Source organism: Alligator sinensis, unplaced genomic scaffold, assembly GCF_000455745.1.
Source record: "Alligator sinensis unplaced genomic scaffold, ASM45574v1 scaffold169_1, whole genome shotgun sequence".
In the NCBI taxonomy this organism is placed as follows: Eukaryota; Metazoa; Chordata; order Crocodylia; family Alligatoridae; genus Alligator; species Alligator sinensis.
In genome coordinates, this window is record NW_005841924.1 from 419491 (window position 1) to 436482 (window position 16992).

Consider the following 16992-nt stretch of genomic DNA (forward strand, 5'->3'; position numbering starts at 1 on the left):
GGGGGGGCACATTTTTTTCTGAATTAAAACTGACAGCAAAGTTTTACAACCAAAAAGTGTGTGTGTGTGCACGCACGTGTAACTCAACCTTTTGGCCTCATGGGCCAGATGAGCACTGCCAGGACAGTCCATGGGCCATATCCCACCACGGGGGGGGTAGAAATTTGGGGTATGGGAGCAGTCACTACATTAATTACCACTGCTCCCCCACTACCAAATCTCTGGACCCCCCCACCCCCAGGAGGGACTCCACGGACTGGATAACATAGCTCTATTGGCCAGATCCTATACTGACAAAGCATTATTTTTTGCAGAACACTTCTACTGCTCTTGCAGTACACTAGTGTGCCGCAGCACACCTTTGGGAATCACCAAAATAAAGGGTAGTGCTACACCATGCAATCCAAGATGGAATTAAACAGTGAATGAATTACAGTATATGAGAAAGAAAAGGGTGCTTTAAAACAGGGGTGTCAAATGAACTGGCAGGCTAGATCCAGCCTGAGGGGTTTCTCATGAGTCTTATGACTCATATCCAGCTGCAGCCCTCCAGGCTTTTTGCTGTAGCTGCCAGAGCTGCTGTGTTGGCGCAGCCAATATGTGGGGATTCATGCTGCTGTCAATTTGCACGCCAAATGGCAATCCAAAACCAGAAATTTGGCAGTGGGTAAGGAGGGGGAGGGGGTGGCATTAATATTGTGCGTGCTGGCTGTGAAATGGATCTGAAAACGAGGCCAGAAAAGCCGCTCAGGACTACCTGAATGGGCCAGATCTTTCACATCCCTCTCTAAAAGAAACAAAGGCAGAAAGCTGCCAGCTTGCTCACCATCCCTTTGCAAACTCTAGGAAAATGCTGTCATAACCGAACTTTCCTTCACATCGTCTGTTTCTCCATAGCTACAGTATCTCATCCTTTTGGGAGATACTATGGGAGTAGTAAGGAACAAAGGCCAGTTTTTCACTCACCCAAAGAACACTTTTACTCTTTTCTAACCCATTTCTGATCATTCTGTTTTCCTGCACATTACCTGCATGCATCTACTTAAATTATTTTTGCCTGAATAAAATATGCAAATGCATTTTTTTAGTGCCTTAGTTTAGGAACCATGAAAAACAAAACGTAAATTTAAAGTAAGCCCCTTTTTCTTCAAATGGTGGTAAAACTGGAATTGAGGATTCCCTGACAATGTGCTGGGGCTGTAAGAAATGTGCAGTGGTCAAGATATATTCTTTTAAAAAGGGAAAAAAAACCTGACAAGAGAATATATATGTATATCTCAAAATACGGACCGATTCTATATATGCAGAGGCATCTGGGATGTTATACACTCCAATTAAGGAAGACTAAAGAGCCTTTAACAAAAAGACATTCTTTTAGAAAAGGGGAGGGGGAGAAAGAGAGAGAGCGAGAGCGAACGAGCGAGCGCGCACGCTAGATCTATTAGACAATTATGAAAAATACTTGCTCAATTTCTAACCTGCGATTAAAAGGCATCTCCTACATAAAGCTGCATACATTTTTCCTAATAGTCTACCTACATAAAAATGCAGTTTCAGTGTGACGTATACAATTTGCAAAATTCAAAAATAGCTCTATTGAAAACAATAGGAGGGAGATTTCAGGAAAAAGTATCAATATTTTATTTTGATATTCTAAAAGTAGAGCATTCCATTTCAATTTTTCATTTTCAATTAATCTTCACTGGAAACTTCAATCTGACTTAATTTTAAAGAGAAAGTATAAACAGGGACACAAAATAAATAATTTTTTGGCCAAATGCTTCATAAGACCCATGATGATTTTTGTCAGTATTTAATTCCCAGAAGAAAACTTGAAAAATTCATTTCAGGTTGACACAAATTAATCCCCCTCCACTCCCCCACCAATTTTTTGGTGGGGCACCAAGCAAACAAACCAAAAAAAAATGATGTATACTCCCTTAAACTTAAGTCTGCCATACTACTGCCTCTCCATAACCAAGCAGTGAGGAATTACTGCATAAAGGTGATGTGTGCCAGCCTTTTTTATTTCGTTATTTAAAAACTGCATAAAGATTCTTGTTACTCTAAATATATATTTACCAACAGGCACAAATGGGTTTCTGGCACTCAATAAACTAATTATGAAATAAATAATTTGGCATTAACAACAAATTCATTTGTAGCAGTTCCACTGTCCAATGTGAAGTGTGCCAATTCTTTCAGGTCAATTTTTAACTTTCTGATTAGCAACTGCCACCAAGGAGCACTAGTACATTTTGGAGCATTAAGAGCCAAATATTTAATTGCTTTTCAAGTTTTTGTGAATTACGGAGCACTTAACTCTTTTATTGTCCTTCAGGCACCTGGTAAATTGTGTGCTTTTCAAAATTTATTATAAATGCTTCAAGCATAGCTTACATCACACTGTGGTAATGTCAACTCCCTTTCACTGGCCAGCTTCATGAAAAATACCATGTCAACACCATACAACACTAACATGTTTTATTTACTGTAAGCGGCTGTGAGCCTTCTGGATAGGATGGAGCATAAATCTAATAAATAAATCAATCCACCTTCAAACTTCTTGCCTGGATTTTCACAGGGGAAGAAAAAAAAAAAACGGAAAAGGAAAGGAAACAAAGACCAGAGAGATCAAAGGGAATTTCTTAACAGCTGAAAGAAGATGGAATTCCATCAATGCTTATTTTAGCCGCTGAATTATTTGGCTGTTTTGAATTAAATTTATATCTTCCAGTTCAGCAAACATCTCCACTCCACTAGGTCATATGCCCTCTTACATAAAAGAAAAGAAGCAAGTTCATCACAATAAAATCACCTGAGGTATGGGAGTCACATTCATAACTTTTCTGTTACCTGATTTTTTTTTATTATTATTATTATTTTATTTTTTACACAAGACAAAAGCAGAGTTAATATGTTTCAGTTACTGGGCAAAGTATCTTCTATTCTATTTATTAGTAATATTCTAATATAATAAAATAGTTTGTCTGTCTGTCCGTAACACTCTTGGAGCACTCTGATTAGTTACTGAAAAAAACAATCAGAGTGCTCCAAAAGCGTTAGACAGGAGGTGATGGTGGTGGCGTGCCGCCATGACAGCGGGGATGAAGCGGAGGATATGAGGCCAGCACCGCTGGCCTTGTTCCCCCTCCCCCCGGCCCTACTCCTCAGAGGCAGCAGCAGCATGTGGTGCTGGTAAAAGGGGAAAGAGGAGATGGTGGGGCAAGCTTCCCGCCCTGCCCCCACCCCCTCTCTGGGTGGTGGCGTCGTGGGCGGGTGGGGGTTAGGGTTAAGGTTATCAAGCTCCCCCTCCACCCCCATCCCTGCCCTCCCCATTATTCTTGACAGGCAATTCACTAGTAACATATATGAAACAGCTGAAGAGCAAGACAGATCTATTCAGAGTTTTCTTCTCTCATTAAGAACTGTTGCATCTCTCTATCACATAAGGGTGCACAGACATAGCAACACTCATTTTATACAAATTAATCTAATTTTAGTGCAAATTTCTCTCTAAAACCACAAACTGAAAGAGTCAGAGGACTTTTCTCTTTGAAAGTGTTAAAACTGTAAACAATTTTAAAAACAAATCTTAATAAAGATGTCCTTCTCTCCTGTCTATTCCAAAGACTAGTTATTTAAGGTCAAAATGTGGTTATTTCAATAGTTTTGGTCTCTGTTTATCACTTGCCTATACTATATCTCTCTGGGTATACGCATGCCCTAGTGTGAAAAAGCTGGATGACAAAAACAAATATAGCTAAATCCTCCAAAGTCACCAGTTCTAGAAAGCTTCTGCCCCTAAGAGTTAGTGTTTTCTATATATCAAGAAGAGCCTTTATCAAAGCTTGCTTCATCATATGACCTCTTTCAGTTGTCTGAACTTCACTTTTTGGTCTTGCATTTTTGTCCCCGGCTAAATTGCGTCTGGCCAGAAGATTCAGCATATTTTACTGTATCATCTCTGTTTAGTTTAGCAAGCTGAGATAAGCTACAGGCATTATCTTGCCTTAATTAAGACAAGTAGTATTTGCATGTCCACTTTCAGCTATTTATACTGAAGATTCATCAAACTGCAAAAATAGCAACTTCCTGTCACCTCTTGTCATCAAGTTTCATATGCTGATAACAACCTACGACAACTTCCTTTTATAAGCCATCTTTCACTCCCCCTCCCCAAAGGCAGGATTTTATTTTTTTTAGAAACTTAAAATTGCATGTCAGGCCCTTTCCAAAGAAGAAAAACTTTTAATTTTGAAAAGTGTGGTCCAAAATAATATATCCAACTATTTAACTCCTTGCTGGCATCATTACCTACCCTTGACTCCTATTGAGGTAGCCAAAAAATAGAGGAAAGTTACCAAAGAGTCTCCAATCTGAGGTTGTAACCTAGGCAACCAGCACCATCTCCTTTCTCATCTCACTGAAGCTACTGCCAGCCTACAGAGTTCCAAACAATCCACTTCTGACTTATCCATTAAAGGTTCTTTCCAAAATTTATGACAAAATGTTTTTTGGCAACCATCTCCATATTCTTGTTTTCCCAATGGTCTCCGCTTCAGCCAATGTGGGAACTTGATTACAAAGATAATAAATCCATTCCTCTGTGCTCCTGACATGCGGAAAAAACCAGCCAACAACAAAAAACAAAACAAAAAAACCCAACATCTGAAATGGATGATACCAAGATGAACATGTACAGGAAGTCAGTTAACAGACTGTTAATGCTTTAGTGACATTCTTTCTAAAATTAGATTAACAAGCTCCCAAAAGAACCCATTAAAGTAGAATTCAAAACTACAGATAACATAAGGCTTTTTTTTTTTTTTTGCATATGTCCCAAGATGCTGAACCTGTCTGCTTGCTTCAGCCCTGGGGACTGCTATATATTCACCTTCAGCATTAATTTCTGTTCCACGTGCTACTTTTAGAACAAAGTGAATTTTGCTTCTAATGCTCTGGGAGTTCTCTCATGACTGCCTGCTGTATCTTTATTACAGTATATTGCTGAGTGCATGATAAAGTATGCTACCAGCAAATCAATAAGACATACTGCAGCTTTCAGGCTCTTGTCCACTCTGCTATAGGAAAAGAAAATAAATTCCCAGATTTTCAGCATACAACAGGATAATCCAAAAGAATGAAAGTCAGTCTGGAAACAAAGTAAATAAGTAAAATGGGGACTCCTACTTTATTAGTATTTTTCCAAGCTCTTTTCTAGCCCTTCTTTATAATGTCCAAATAACTTTCACATGCAGTAGCACATACAAAAAGAAGTTTAAATGACTCATCAAGAGTCAAACAAGAGCTACTTAGATAAGCCTCCAGCAGCAACAAAGTACTACAGTCGCTGACATCCATTTTCAACCAGGTATCAGTAAAGTTGACAAATTATATTTTCATAACAGGAGTCCACATGTGAAATGGACTGGCCATTGAGATATTTTAAACAACATGAATGGTTAAACTGGCTGAAATCCTTGCATTGTATCACAAATGATTTTCAGTTTCAACAATGTTTGTATTACTACAGGTTTCCCTCGCCAACCACAGGGGTTAGAGGTTCCTGAAAGTTCCCGTGGTTGGGAAAACCGGCAGGACTGGGAAGCAGGGGCTGTGGGAACGAGTGAGAGGCACGAGCAGGGCCAAGGGAGATGTGGGGGGTGTATTTCCCAACTGAACCCTCCCCTTCTTTGAAGTGTGGATACTTAAAACCGTGGCTGGCAAAACCATGGTTGGCAAGGGAAACCAGTACTGCACTCTGACCAGAGTCACTCTTGTCTTCCGAAGAAAGCAAACAGGAAATAATTTTTTCCCCCTCTAAGGCTTATGTTTCTGGCCACTAACGAGAAGCACAGAAAATATCTTCTTTATGTCATTTGGCACTGTTGTTCCCAATTACGTCTCAGCAAGGACAACTTGATTAGATATACATTGAAAACTTTGTACAGAAAAAAAAAAAACTTAGTAAGCTTCAGGTATAACCATAGGGGGGGTAGGGAAAAACAATTTCAGTCATTTTCAGGCAAAACACGCACTGTCGTCAATAAAAGACTTGCCTGAATAACAAGGGAAGACTCGACTCCTACTTCTCTACCAGGAAACATGACTGAAATTCTGCCTACCAAACTAAGCAGTTTGCGCAGCAGCTACACATTGAGACTATGAAACACACAGCACACCAGTAGGAACTGCAAGTAGTGCTCTATATTTCTGTTACTATATTCCTAATACCATTCTTGTCATTCTGTCAGACATTAGAGAAAAAAGAAACTATTTTCAATGATGACACAGAGATCGTCTTGTAAAGCCACCCCACGAATAACTAACAAGTTCTGTGTTTCACTAGCAATGGGCTAGAGGAAGCAAGTTTCTGGACAACCACAGCTATCATATCACTGTTAGAATAAGATTTAAAAAGTAGGTTTATTTTAAGCTGCATTATTTGTAGGACAGATAGCACAGGAAGTTGCACCCACACTAATATATATGAAAGGAAGGAACTGTTTTATTGGTAGATATAAAAGTAGTAGAGGAAACAATTTTTTTAGTCAATCTATAAATACTGCAGATATTATACAATCCTTCAGAACAGGAGATCCAACACCAATACAGATGACTGCATTACCTATTTATCTGTTTTCAAAAACTGGAAGTTCATGATACTATGGTAAGAAAGCAACAAGGTTTCTCCCTATCATAACTCTTTTACTCTGCCCAACACTAATATCTGAGTGTTAACACTTGGATAATGTTAACACGGAGAATATTACAATTTGCCATTGGGATTTAAGGCTGATTCCTAGCTCAACCAGTCCCATGAAAAGTACACAAAGCCAGTTCACAAATGTCTAAATATTTATTATTTTTTTGCAAAAAAAGAATTAAATGTGTTTGAGAGAGAAAAGGTAAAAAAGAAAGGAAGGCAGGCAAAGGACGATTTCTCTCTGTCTTATGCAGGTTGTATCTTATTTTCTAGTTTCAATGACAACAGTTAAGTTTATATTAGTATTAAACTCCTAATGCTGTAACTCAGCAGATCTCAGCTGGGGATCTGCAACCCCCTGGGGGAGCCATAAGCAGGTTTAAGGGGGTCTGCATTACCCCTCACCTCACTACCCCTCCAGGGTAGAGCCACAGCCTGAGGAGAGCACTGGCAGCAGCTGGGCCAGGGCAGCAAGGCAGAGCCATGGCCTGGCATGCAAGCGGCTGGAGGCAAGACAAGGTGAGAGCAGTGTGCCCCCAGAACCCCCCGGTCTGTTACTCCTTGCATTGCTAGCAGTGCAGCTGGTGCAGGGGTCCCAGTAGCAGCGGCAAGTCTTGTCGCCCCACTCTACCCTCCTGTGCTGGGTCCTACCTGGTGGGCTGCAGAGATGGCTCCTACCTGTGCTGTTTCAGCCAGGCTGCAGTTGTGTGCCCGCTGTGGGACCCTACAAATCTGGGGAGACAACATGTCACCTACACCCCATTCCCCCCCACACCTCACCTATACCCCGCCCTGCATACTGGATATGCAGAACAGTTGCTGTGGCACTGGTGGGCCATGACATTTTTTGCTAGGGGGGCCTCAGGAAGAAAAAAGTTAAGAACCCCTGCTGTAACTGTCATGCCAAGAGCCATGAAAAGTATATTAATAAACCTAAACACAATAAATCAGAATATTTTTGTTCGATGGCATTTCAATATTTTCTAAAGTGGTTTATACACTGGAATGAGCTGTAGCATTCATGGTTGGACTTCGCTTACCTTTGCTCTTGTGGATGTTCCTCCACATCCTCCTCAGAGTCAACCTAATGAACAGAAAAAATACCAAGAGAGGTGTTCAGAATTATAATACTGTGCACATCTTGGCCAGGTACAGATACTACACTTTTACTGGTATAAGTGATCGAAAACCAGTCTATACCCAAACAGAACACAGGTTCAACACACAAAACCTGTAGCAGAACAGAAGTTTAGCGCACAGACCAAGTTAAAAATGGTGGAACCCAGCCTAAGATTTGCACATACACCCCCACCAAGGAGTTAATGTGTGTTCTGTTCCCTACCAATCTAAATTACACTGCTTGCAGAAAAACCGCATAACTCTGACTCTACCTCGGAGCTTTTGAACATGTATACCTAGCCCTTGTGCCTACTCTTACTGAAGTGAATATATTAAGAACTTATTTTAAAAAGTCACAAATTATAAAGTTACTTAAGTGGTTCCACTAGGCATTAAAAAACTCCACACTTAAGTAAATAAACAAACTCGATTCAAGATTTCAGATTTTATTGCCATTCCACTTTTTTTTTTCCAAATTTAGTTCTAATTTACTTATTTTAGTTTAAACACATGCACTTGTCAGGAGCTTTAGTGCATGCAAAATTCAATCTATTAAAAGCATTACAAAAATTAAAGATAGGCCAACACTAACATTAGAAATTCCCAAAACACAAAGACTGAAATCATTGCTACCCAAATTATTTGCCATCCCTCGATGCATTCATGGGCCAACGTATAGGAAAGCAGACTGTGTATTGCCTTGAAATTCACCCAACTTCTATTTGCAGACTAAAGGCAAGGAAGCAGCTTCCTAATCACAGGGCCTTCCACCAAGCACTGAAGTACACAAATATTTTCAGGGACTGTAAGTTCAAACACCACAGCTGCCCTCAACTGCTGGAATAAGATGCAAGAAGAGAAGCAGAGTGAAGAGATGCAAAGGAAACAAGCTGGGACAGTTTGCAGTTCAAACCCAGACACTTTGAACCATGACTAGAAGTGAATAAAGTCCCCAAAGAAAACCCTTTTTAGACAATAGCTGCCTACTTGTTTTACCAGCTGAAGTGTTCAAGGGGCTTTAACATGCAATTCAAAATAGAATGCATTACAGCAACTCAGTTTGCACTGATGAAAGAAAAGAACAACTTTCATGAGACTGTTTTCAGAAAAGGTCACAATCATCCCGACGAGTGATTAGTTTTCCTTAGCTATTACAGAGGTAGATGCAGGTTCCAAAAAACACATACACTGTAAACCTGAATGGCAAAAAGTACGAAAACTCACCAAAATCAACAGAAAAGGTCATTTCTATCATGTCCTCCCTTTGTTGTCCCATGCTACCTATATAAAAAAAATACAACTCATCCCAAAAAATTACCTATGAATCACATTTCAATTTTGGCTAGACAACAGAAAAGGCAATCACCTACAGTATCCAGGCTCACTGAAATGGGAGCTTACTAGGTGTGTATGACCTACATACATACTTGAAGGCACACCTGTCTGCCCAACCACACAAGACCACTGAGCAAGGAAAGCTGAGAGGACAAGAAAGAACCTCAGGAGATGGGAACAACTGTTTAGAACAGTTACTAGATCTTCAAAAAAGAGGGAAAGACAACCACTGTAGTACAATGCCACCTATCTTTACTAGCATCAGCAGATAAGTAAATCATGGGTAATATTACTTAAAGCATCTTCTAGTCATTTTTAAAAAGCAGAAGATGCACATCCAATCTTCGTCCAGGATCAGAAGCAGATCATTAAGCAATGAACCCAGGGCAGTCTTCATTCCATACCTAAGCCTAGAACAAGACTGACAACAATTAAAGTAGTCTGAGGATTCTACAATCTTTCCCTCAACTTCGCTTGGAAAGGAAAACAGAAAACTCTGTGATAGTTGTCAGGATTCTTTATTTAGGCTGATACCCCCTCAGCATCAGCCTAACTAGAGTTACCAGCATTTGGAGTGCCCATTAACAGGATCCCAAATAGCATCCTGTACATAAACAGTTGTGTGTGCTAAGCTAGAAAGCACCTGGGAGAGTCACACAGGCATTATGGGAGCTATCAGGTTTTAGCTAAGAGAGGACAGCCTCTGTATTCCCTGCACGAGCCAGTCTCGACCACCTTGACACATACCCTAGGAACATCTACATGTGCATATCATTGCTCCCAGGCGCTATAATTACACATGTACCCAAGAGAGCAGCATGTTGAGCCAGGTCGGAGTAGCCTCGGCTAGCAGGGGGCCCAGGGGGTCAGCCTGCCAGCCCAAGGCCACTCTGACCTGGCTCAATGTGCTGTGGAGCAGCTGGCTGGGGCATGAGGGTGCTCCAATGTGGGTCTATCCAACAGGCAGCACCTGCACTGAAAAGCACCCTCATGCCGCAGTCAGCCACCTCAGTGTCTATATGTGGTGCTCCAAAGTAAAAAACTCCACAGCAGGATAGTACTTGTAGTTACAAGTATTACCCTACTGCAGAGTTTACTAACTTACTCCAGCCTAATAGCCCTGCACATGGAGATGCCAAGACTTTATTGTAGAGTTAATCAGTCTACTCCATAGTACACATCTTGTGTACACACACCCCCTGAAGCTCAGATAAGGACTTTAAGATGCAGTAGAGCAGCCTATATAGAGAAACACAAGTTGTATCTTCCTTAAGTCAGTCTCAGACTCTGATGAAAACTAAATACACTCAGATGAATCCTGATTTAAAGTGGAAAACCTTATATACTCCTTGTATTTAACTAACAGGATATGTTTGAGCTAAAGATATATTGCAGCATTATCTAGTCACATTTCAGTTACACATTTAATTTCAGGAATGGTGGTTAACTTTATTAACTCCTGACATTTCATTAAACAATGTGAACTGAACTGAAATCAGGTCCTTACCATCTGGCATTGTGTAGACCGAAGAAAAGATCTGAGAATAATCAGGGCATTAATAACAAATGGCCAATACTCCTCTGTAACCAAGGCAGGTTTTCACCCTGCTTAATTTCCCTTGGTTCATGGCTTATTTTAATTGATTATAAAAATAAGTATCTAGGAACAAGGAAAATATGCCCAAAAATCAGTTCCTCATAGAAACTGGTATAAAAATCAGATCTAAGATACAGATAATATAAAACAGAGTTAATGAGTCTCAACACTGAAAACAAGAGTCCCAATCATTATTCAATAACAACGGAAAAAAGGACATTGAAGAGTTTACAGATTTGGACAGTAGAGTAATAGCAAATTGAGACAGTGATAAAGACATCAGAATCAGTAAATCAAACCAAGTCTCTGAATCATTTTGAAACGTTTCATCTTCCAGATAAAAACAAAAAACAAAAAGTTAAATTACAAAAACAAATGTAAAAAATGTGTTACTCTACAGGCCCAAATGCTGTTGTCTAAAAGTGTGCATAAATTAGAAGCATGTCAGAACTGTTTGAGGAGGATAATAAGACTATTCCAGCCTGAAAAAGTAACAGAAGAGCTACAGAAGAAATCCAGTATATGATCTATGGATAAAATAGAAAAAGAGAAAAGATTAATAATATTGGGGCTATGCACATGGAACGAAGAATGATGCCTTACCAACTACAGTTCCAAAGTAGAATCCACCAAGGAAAAGGGAAAAAAAAGAAAAACTCAGGACACATGAAAAGGGACAACAGGACGAGAAATAAATAAGTAGAGTTACAGCTGGAATTCCAGCTGCTGCTGACCACATTGGATGAATAGTACTGCATTTCCATTTTTCTCCAATTTTACTCCAAAAGCCTGAAAATGCCAAGTGTAATGAGAAATCACTAGTTATAGAAATTTCCTAACACCTGTTACAAGTATGAATTTGACTTGATTTACATCTCTGACAGATAATCTCAACAGTCTCTAATACCTAACAGGTACAAATGTGACAAAATATTTTTAAAAATCTACTCGCCTCAAACTAATTTAAGATGGTTGGCAATGTCTCAGATTCCAAAGAAAAAGCACAGAGCAAGCTAGCTTTGATAATTTATTCATGGCCTTCTTCAATATCCATACCCAGGATTTACTTGTAACTGAAAGTATTTTAGAAAAAAAAACAAACACATTCCCCCTATGAATCTGAGGTAGCAAAGAGGAATTATTTCCCTACTTAAGATTTCCCTGCAAATTGTTAATTAGCATGCCACTGATTTTTTGAATTCTGGAAGTGATTACCAGAATATACAGCTTTAAGAAGCACTACATTAATAATTTGCTAACATTTTTTTTCAGAAGGTACCTGACAAGGAAAACAAGTCATGTTTGTGTCTCCCTTCCAGGTTTTTGTGCTCATACCATATTTACTTGAATACAAGATGAGGTTTCCCCTCCCCTTCCTCCCCCTCACTCACCCCCCCGGACATGAGGGAAAAAGCCCTTCATCTTATAATAGCATACAAGGAAATCTGATTAAATACACCGGGCACATCTACATGTGACACTTAACGAGCAGTAGACTGATTCCACTGTGCATTGGCACGGCAGGAAAAAAAACGTGCTAATGCGCTAATGTGCAGAAGAATTAGTCTACTGTGCATTAGCATCACAAAAAAAAATGCTCCTGCGCTACTACGCAGTTAACACCAATTACAGCGCATTAATGAACACATAGATGCACTCACTGCCTATCATTAAACTGCTGCCAAAAGCAACATGTGCTCAGTACTGCAATCAAAGCCAACTATGAAACTAATTAAATGGAGTCAACACTGAGCATGACTATAAAACATATGGCCCACAGTGGGCAAACTCTGCACACCCTCTCTCAGCCTGGCACATATGATTAGTGTGGCCCCATCCTGCACAAAGTGAAGTCAAACCAGGTTGCCCTGCACCTCACCTGCACATAAACTTTTGGAGGATCCCAGAATTCGTGACAAGAACACCCAGTTCCAGTCATGAGTGGGGGCTAATTAGCCAAATCAGCTAGTACAAATATGACAACATATAGAAAGCCCACTCACTTTTAAAATAATTGAAGATGGTTGGTAATGCCTCAGATTTCTTCTATAACTCTTCTGTTATGTTTTCAGAACAGAATAGTCCCATTATTCTCCCCAGACACTAGTGCTACTCAAAATTGTGTTTATGAAACACCTGTGCTAAAACTTGCAGCATTTTCAAAAACAGTAAAATGCATCAATTCTGGATGAGTTACATCTATGGGTACTATATGCAAATTGCTACAACCATGTTTAATTTCAAGGCTACTTTTTTTTTTAAATTTGCTTTTCACTTCTACGTGCTCAAGGAGAGCAGGGTCTGACAGTAATGGGAGGGGGAAGGGGCTCCCACGGGAAAACACTGGGGGGGAAGCAGAGAGAAGGCTACCTGATCCCCCAGATTTAATTTCCCCAGCTGTAGCAGTGGGAAGGGGACAAATTCAAGGCACATGTCCAATAATTAGATTCTATGCCTGGAAAATGATAGTAAACTTATAAATTTTCCATATATGGAATCTAAATATTGAGGGCTCTCCTTATAATTGGGGTCATCTTCTATTCGAGTAAATACAGTATATAAAGTACTGTACAGTACTTAATATACAGTATATAAAGACTTTATACTGTATAAAATACAGTATATAAAGACTCATAAAAGGATGAGTCTTATCCTTTTCCCAATTCTTTTTTCCTTTCGCTTGTTTAACTGTGTTTAGAAAAATTGTAACAGTGTTTCTTTCCATGTTGGAGGCCTCAGAGATTTTAGGTGGCAAGTCCTTTAAAGATTTTTTTCTCCCTAGTATTTTAATTAATACCTGTCAGAAAATTAAAAACAAAACCACAGATTTATAAAGAGTGTGAATAAAAACGACAGGACTGTAATCAGGCCACCCCCCTTGATATCAAAATCCCATCAGTTTTCCATTCTTTTGTAATTGTTCAAGATAGCCTAAATTCTCAATGTTATAAATAAGGAGGATTTTAAAAATTGTTTCCTTCTAGTATATAAGAGAGGCCTGAAAACAAGTATGAGCCCACCTGCTTCCCTTCCCTACAAGAGACCTTCAAGAACCACCACGGAACAAAAGAAATCAAGATTATGCCAGAGTCCAAGTCAGATTCAGAAAGGGAGCAATTGTAAAACCAAAAGCCAAAATAAACTGCAAAAAGAGACACTGGTATGGAGATGGTTGTAAGTTATTATTGACAGAATGCTAGCGATGTGCTAAATACTCAACTACAAATGGGAGTAAATGTTAACAAGCTCGCACACGAACACACGCTGTACTCAGGTCATGATCTAGAACAGGGGTGCTCAATCCCAGACCCATGAGCCAAATCCAGCCTGCAGGGACCAAATCCAGCTCAGAGCCATGGCATCTGGCCCACAGGTCTCCCCATGAGTCAGGAAATTTAGCACTGGGCAAGCAGTAGCAATTAATACTACTACCCTTCCCCCACTGTCAAAATTCCCAAGCCCCATGCAGCTGTGTAAGAGCCTGGTCACATCCCCACCCCAGCATGAGGCCAGATTAGGGCGAGCCTACTTCTACTTCCCCACAAGGCCAGATCATAGCCGGGCCATGCCCCTTCCCATGGAGGTCAAATCAGGGTCAGGCCATGCTCCCTCCTCTCCCATACAGCTGAATCAAGGTTGGGCTTCCCCCACCCTCCTGCCCCCGCACCAGATACAACCCGTGGACAAACCACGCACCACCCAGCCAGCCCATGGAAAAAAAGATCGAGCACTGTTGAGTCCCCTGTTGATCTAGACTCACGTACTGTGTGCAGAGGTGTAACTAGAAATTTCGGCACCCTGGACAAGGAGGTCAAAGAGTGGTGTGGGATTGTGCCAGCTACAAGAGTTTTACCTGATCCCAGAGACTCAAAGCTCCCAGCTATAGGTGTAGCAGCATGGGCTCCCCCCGAGACATGGACTACTGCTGTTGCCACCATTTTGGCAACCCTTCTAAATCAGCAGCTGGGGCTGATTTTTTTTTTTTGGTGTCCTGCTTGCCTCCCCCTAGTTACTCTACTGACTGCATGTACGTAGACCAGAAAGGGTAGTCATCACTGAAAGGTTTTTGGATTGGTGGGTATTTTCAGAGGAATCAGAAACTAAAAAAGGGGATTCCAAGACAAGGGAGCAGCACAGAAAAAAAAAGTATGACTTCCAAAGCATACTTTACATATAAAGGGGGAAGTTGGGAGGGGGCTTTTGAGGTGCATAAACAAGAAGAAAGTAAAGGGAAATGAAAGCAAAGATGTGAGGGATGGAGGTGGGCAGGTCCTTGAAGGTTAGGCAAAAAGCATGAACTTGATACAGCTCAAGTAGACAAGAGCTATGAGAGGGACCATAAAGCAAATACAAATCTTTTGAGTAAATTTTCTCTCTCTTCAATTCAAATTCTTTCCCTCCCCCTTCCCCCACCCCACCTAAGTTTCTTGATTCTGATAACAAAGATATGAATGGAGGATTTTAATGGCTGAAAAGAACACTGATCATATTAACTTCTAACTCTCCAACTCAAACCCTATCCGCAGTAGCAGATGTTTAAGCTATCATTTGATGAGTATCTGTATTCGGGACAGAAAGAACTACATATTGCAGTGAAGATGTTTTCAGTCTTTAAAGTCTTCATTAGCACTTACTTTTAGAAAAATGTCAATTTTTTCATCCCATAATGAAGCCAGTAGTTGAATATTTTCTTCCAAATAAGAATTACATAGCACTTGAAAATAAGGAAAATATTCATTTTACTGGATTCTGCCTAGTCAGTATTGTTCAGTTTTGTGACCTATGAAATGGAGTTCTTGTAAAGGTAACAAAACCATGAAAAACCCACTTTGCTACTGGCAAGCAAAGATAATTTCCCCTGAGTGGGGAATCACTGAACAACAGATTTCTGTGGAGTTTAAATTCCCATTTACCAAAAAAAAAAAAAAAATGATAACAAGATACAGAAGAGCAGTGCCACCTCACTTTGCATCTACAAATAGTTGGTTCCATTACTGCTACTCCTGCTCCTAGTTCACCCAATATGTAACAAATAGACTGCCAGGAGTCTGGTCAAGCACATGTGTGGAGGCCGGCTGGGCCGTACTCCACCTGGGCATGAGCGAGACCAGTAGCACTGTACCTGACCCCCGGGCCGGCAGCAGCAGGGCTCGGTGCCCCGGCAGGGCTCCTCCCTGCATGCTGGGTGCCAAAAGCTGCTCCCAGGGGCAGAGGCACAGCCTGTTCGATGTAGCACCCCCTTTCCTGCGGCCTGGCCAGCACTGCCTGGCTCTAAGCCGGCCTCCACACATGCTGTAATTTCAGAACTGTGTAATGAATATCAAAACTGCCAATATTATGTCACTTCTCTCTGCTACTTCTTGGAAAAATCTATAAGACGACGACAACCACGGCACTGAGGCTGTTCACAATGAAGGAAAACCCCAACAAATAGAGACTAGGGAAGTGAGCAGAAAAGAATAACCCTCCCTTCCCCTCTGTGATCCTTCCAAGAGGGTCTGTGGGTAAGGTGGTTAAAACACAATCTCCTTCCCCCTTCCTGCTAGTTAGAGAAGCAGGTTTATAAATGATCATATTTACAAGCCAAAAGCTTGAAAAGAAAGGTGCTGAGACCAGCAACTGCATGATGGAGGAATTCCAGCAGCTATGTAGTAAGGCTATGCCTCTTAAGAAGACTGTGCCCTGGTACTTGGCTGATAGGTCCAGGACTTCCTACTCCATTGTATTACCACCTGACTAGTAAAAGCCTACTAAGCGTTTCAAGCTGAGAAAAGAAAGCCAGTGCAAAACTGTTTTACATATTAGTCACTGTGACAGTTGAAATTAGAAGGCCACTTTCTTTTTCTACATCCAATGCAGAATCTGTGAGAAATGAAAACATTCTCCTGATCTTTACCTATTGCTTCCACAGAAGTAAGCAAAATAACAAATAAATGTCAGGTGAAGTACAAGACTAATTTTAAGTCATTCTTTTACAAGGAAGATCCATCCAAATAGAGTCCTTCCCAAGTGGTCCTACTCTTCCCAGCAAGTAAACATTATAATTACCATCTCTGAATTGCTGCTTTACTGTAAAAAATAACCAGGTACTGTCACTGTGTGGTTTCATGTTTAATGTGTTGCGACATTAAGATTGCTCACTTTACAACTGAGATTTTTTTCCCCTTAATAGTCAGCCCAGCAAACTTAGCCTAGGATCAGAAAAAAAAAAATAAAGCTCTTTTTGGCCTAT

At 40.5% G+C, this 16992-nt stretch overlaps 1 protein-coding gene across 1 annotated transcript in view; it reads right to left on the reverse strand.

Annotated features, from left to right (window-relative positions):
• Positions 1 to 16992, reverse strand: part of TMEM131L (transmembrane 131 like) — a 153067-nt gene that overhangs the window by 134309 nt on the left and 1766 nt on the right. The window contains exon 2 of the mRNA XM_025198521.1: positions 7750 to 7793. The gene's annotated coding sequence lies outside the window, so the exon portion shown is untranslated. The remainder of the gene's footprint in view (positions 1 to 7749; positions 7794 to 16992) is intronic.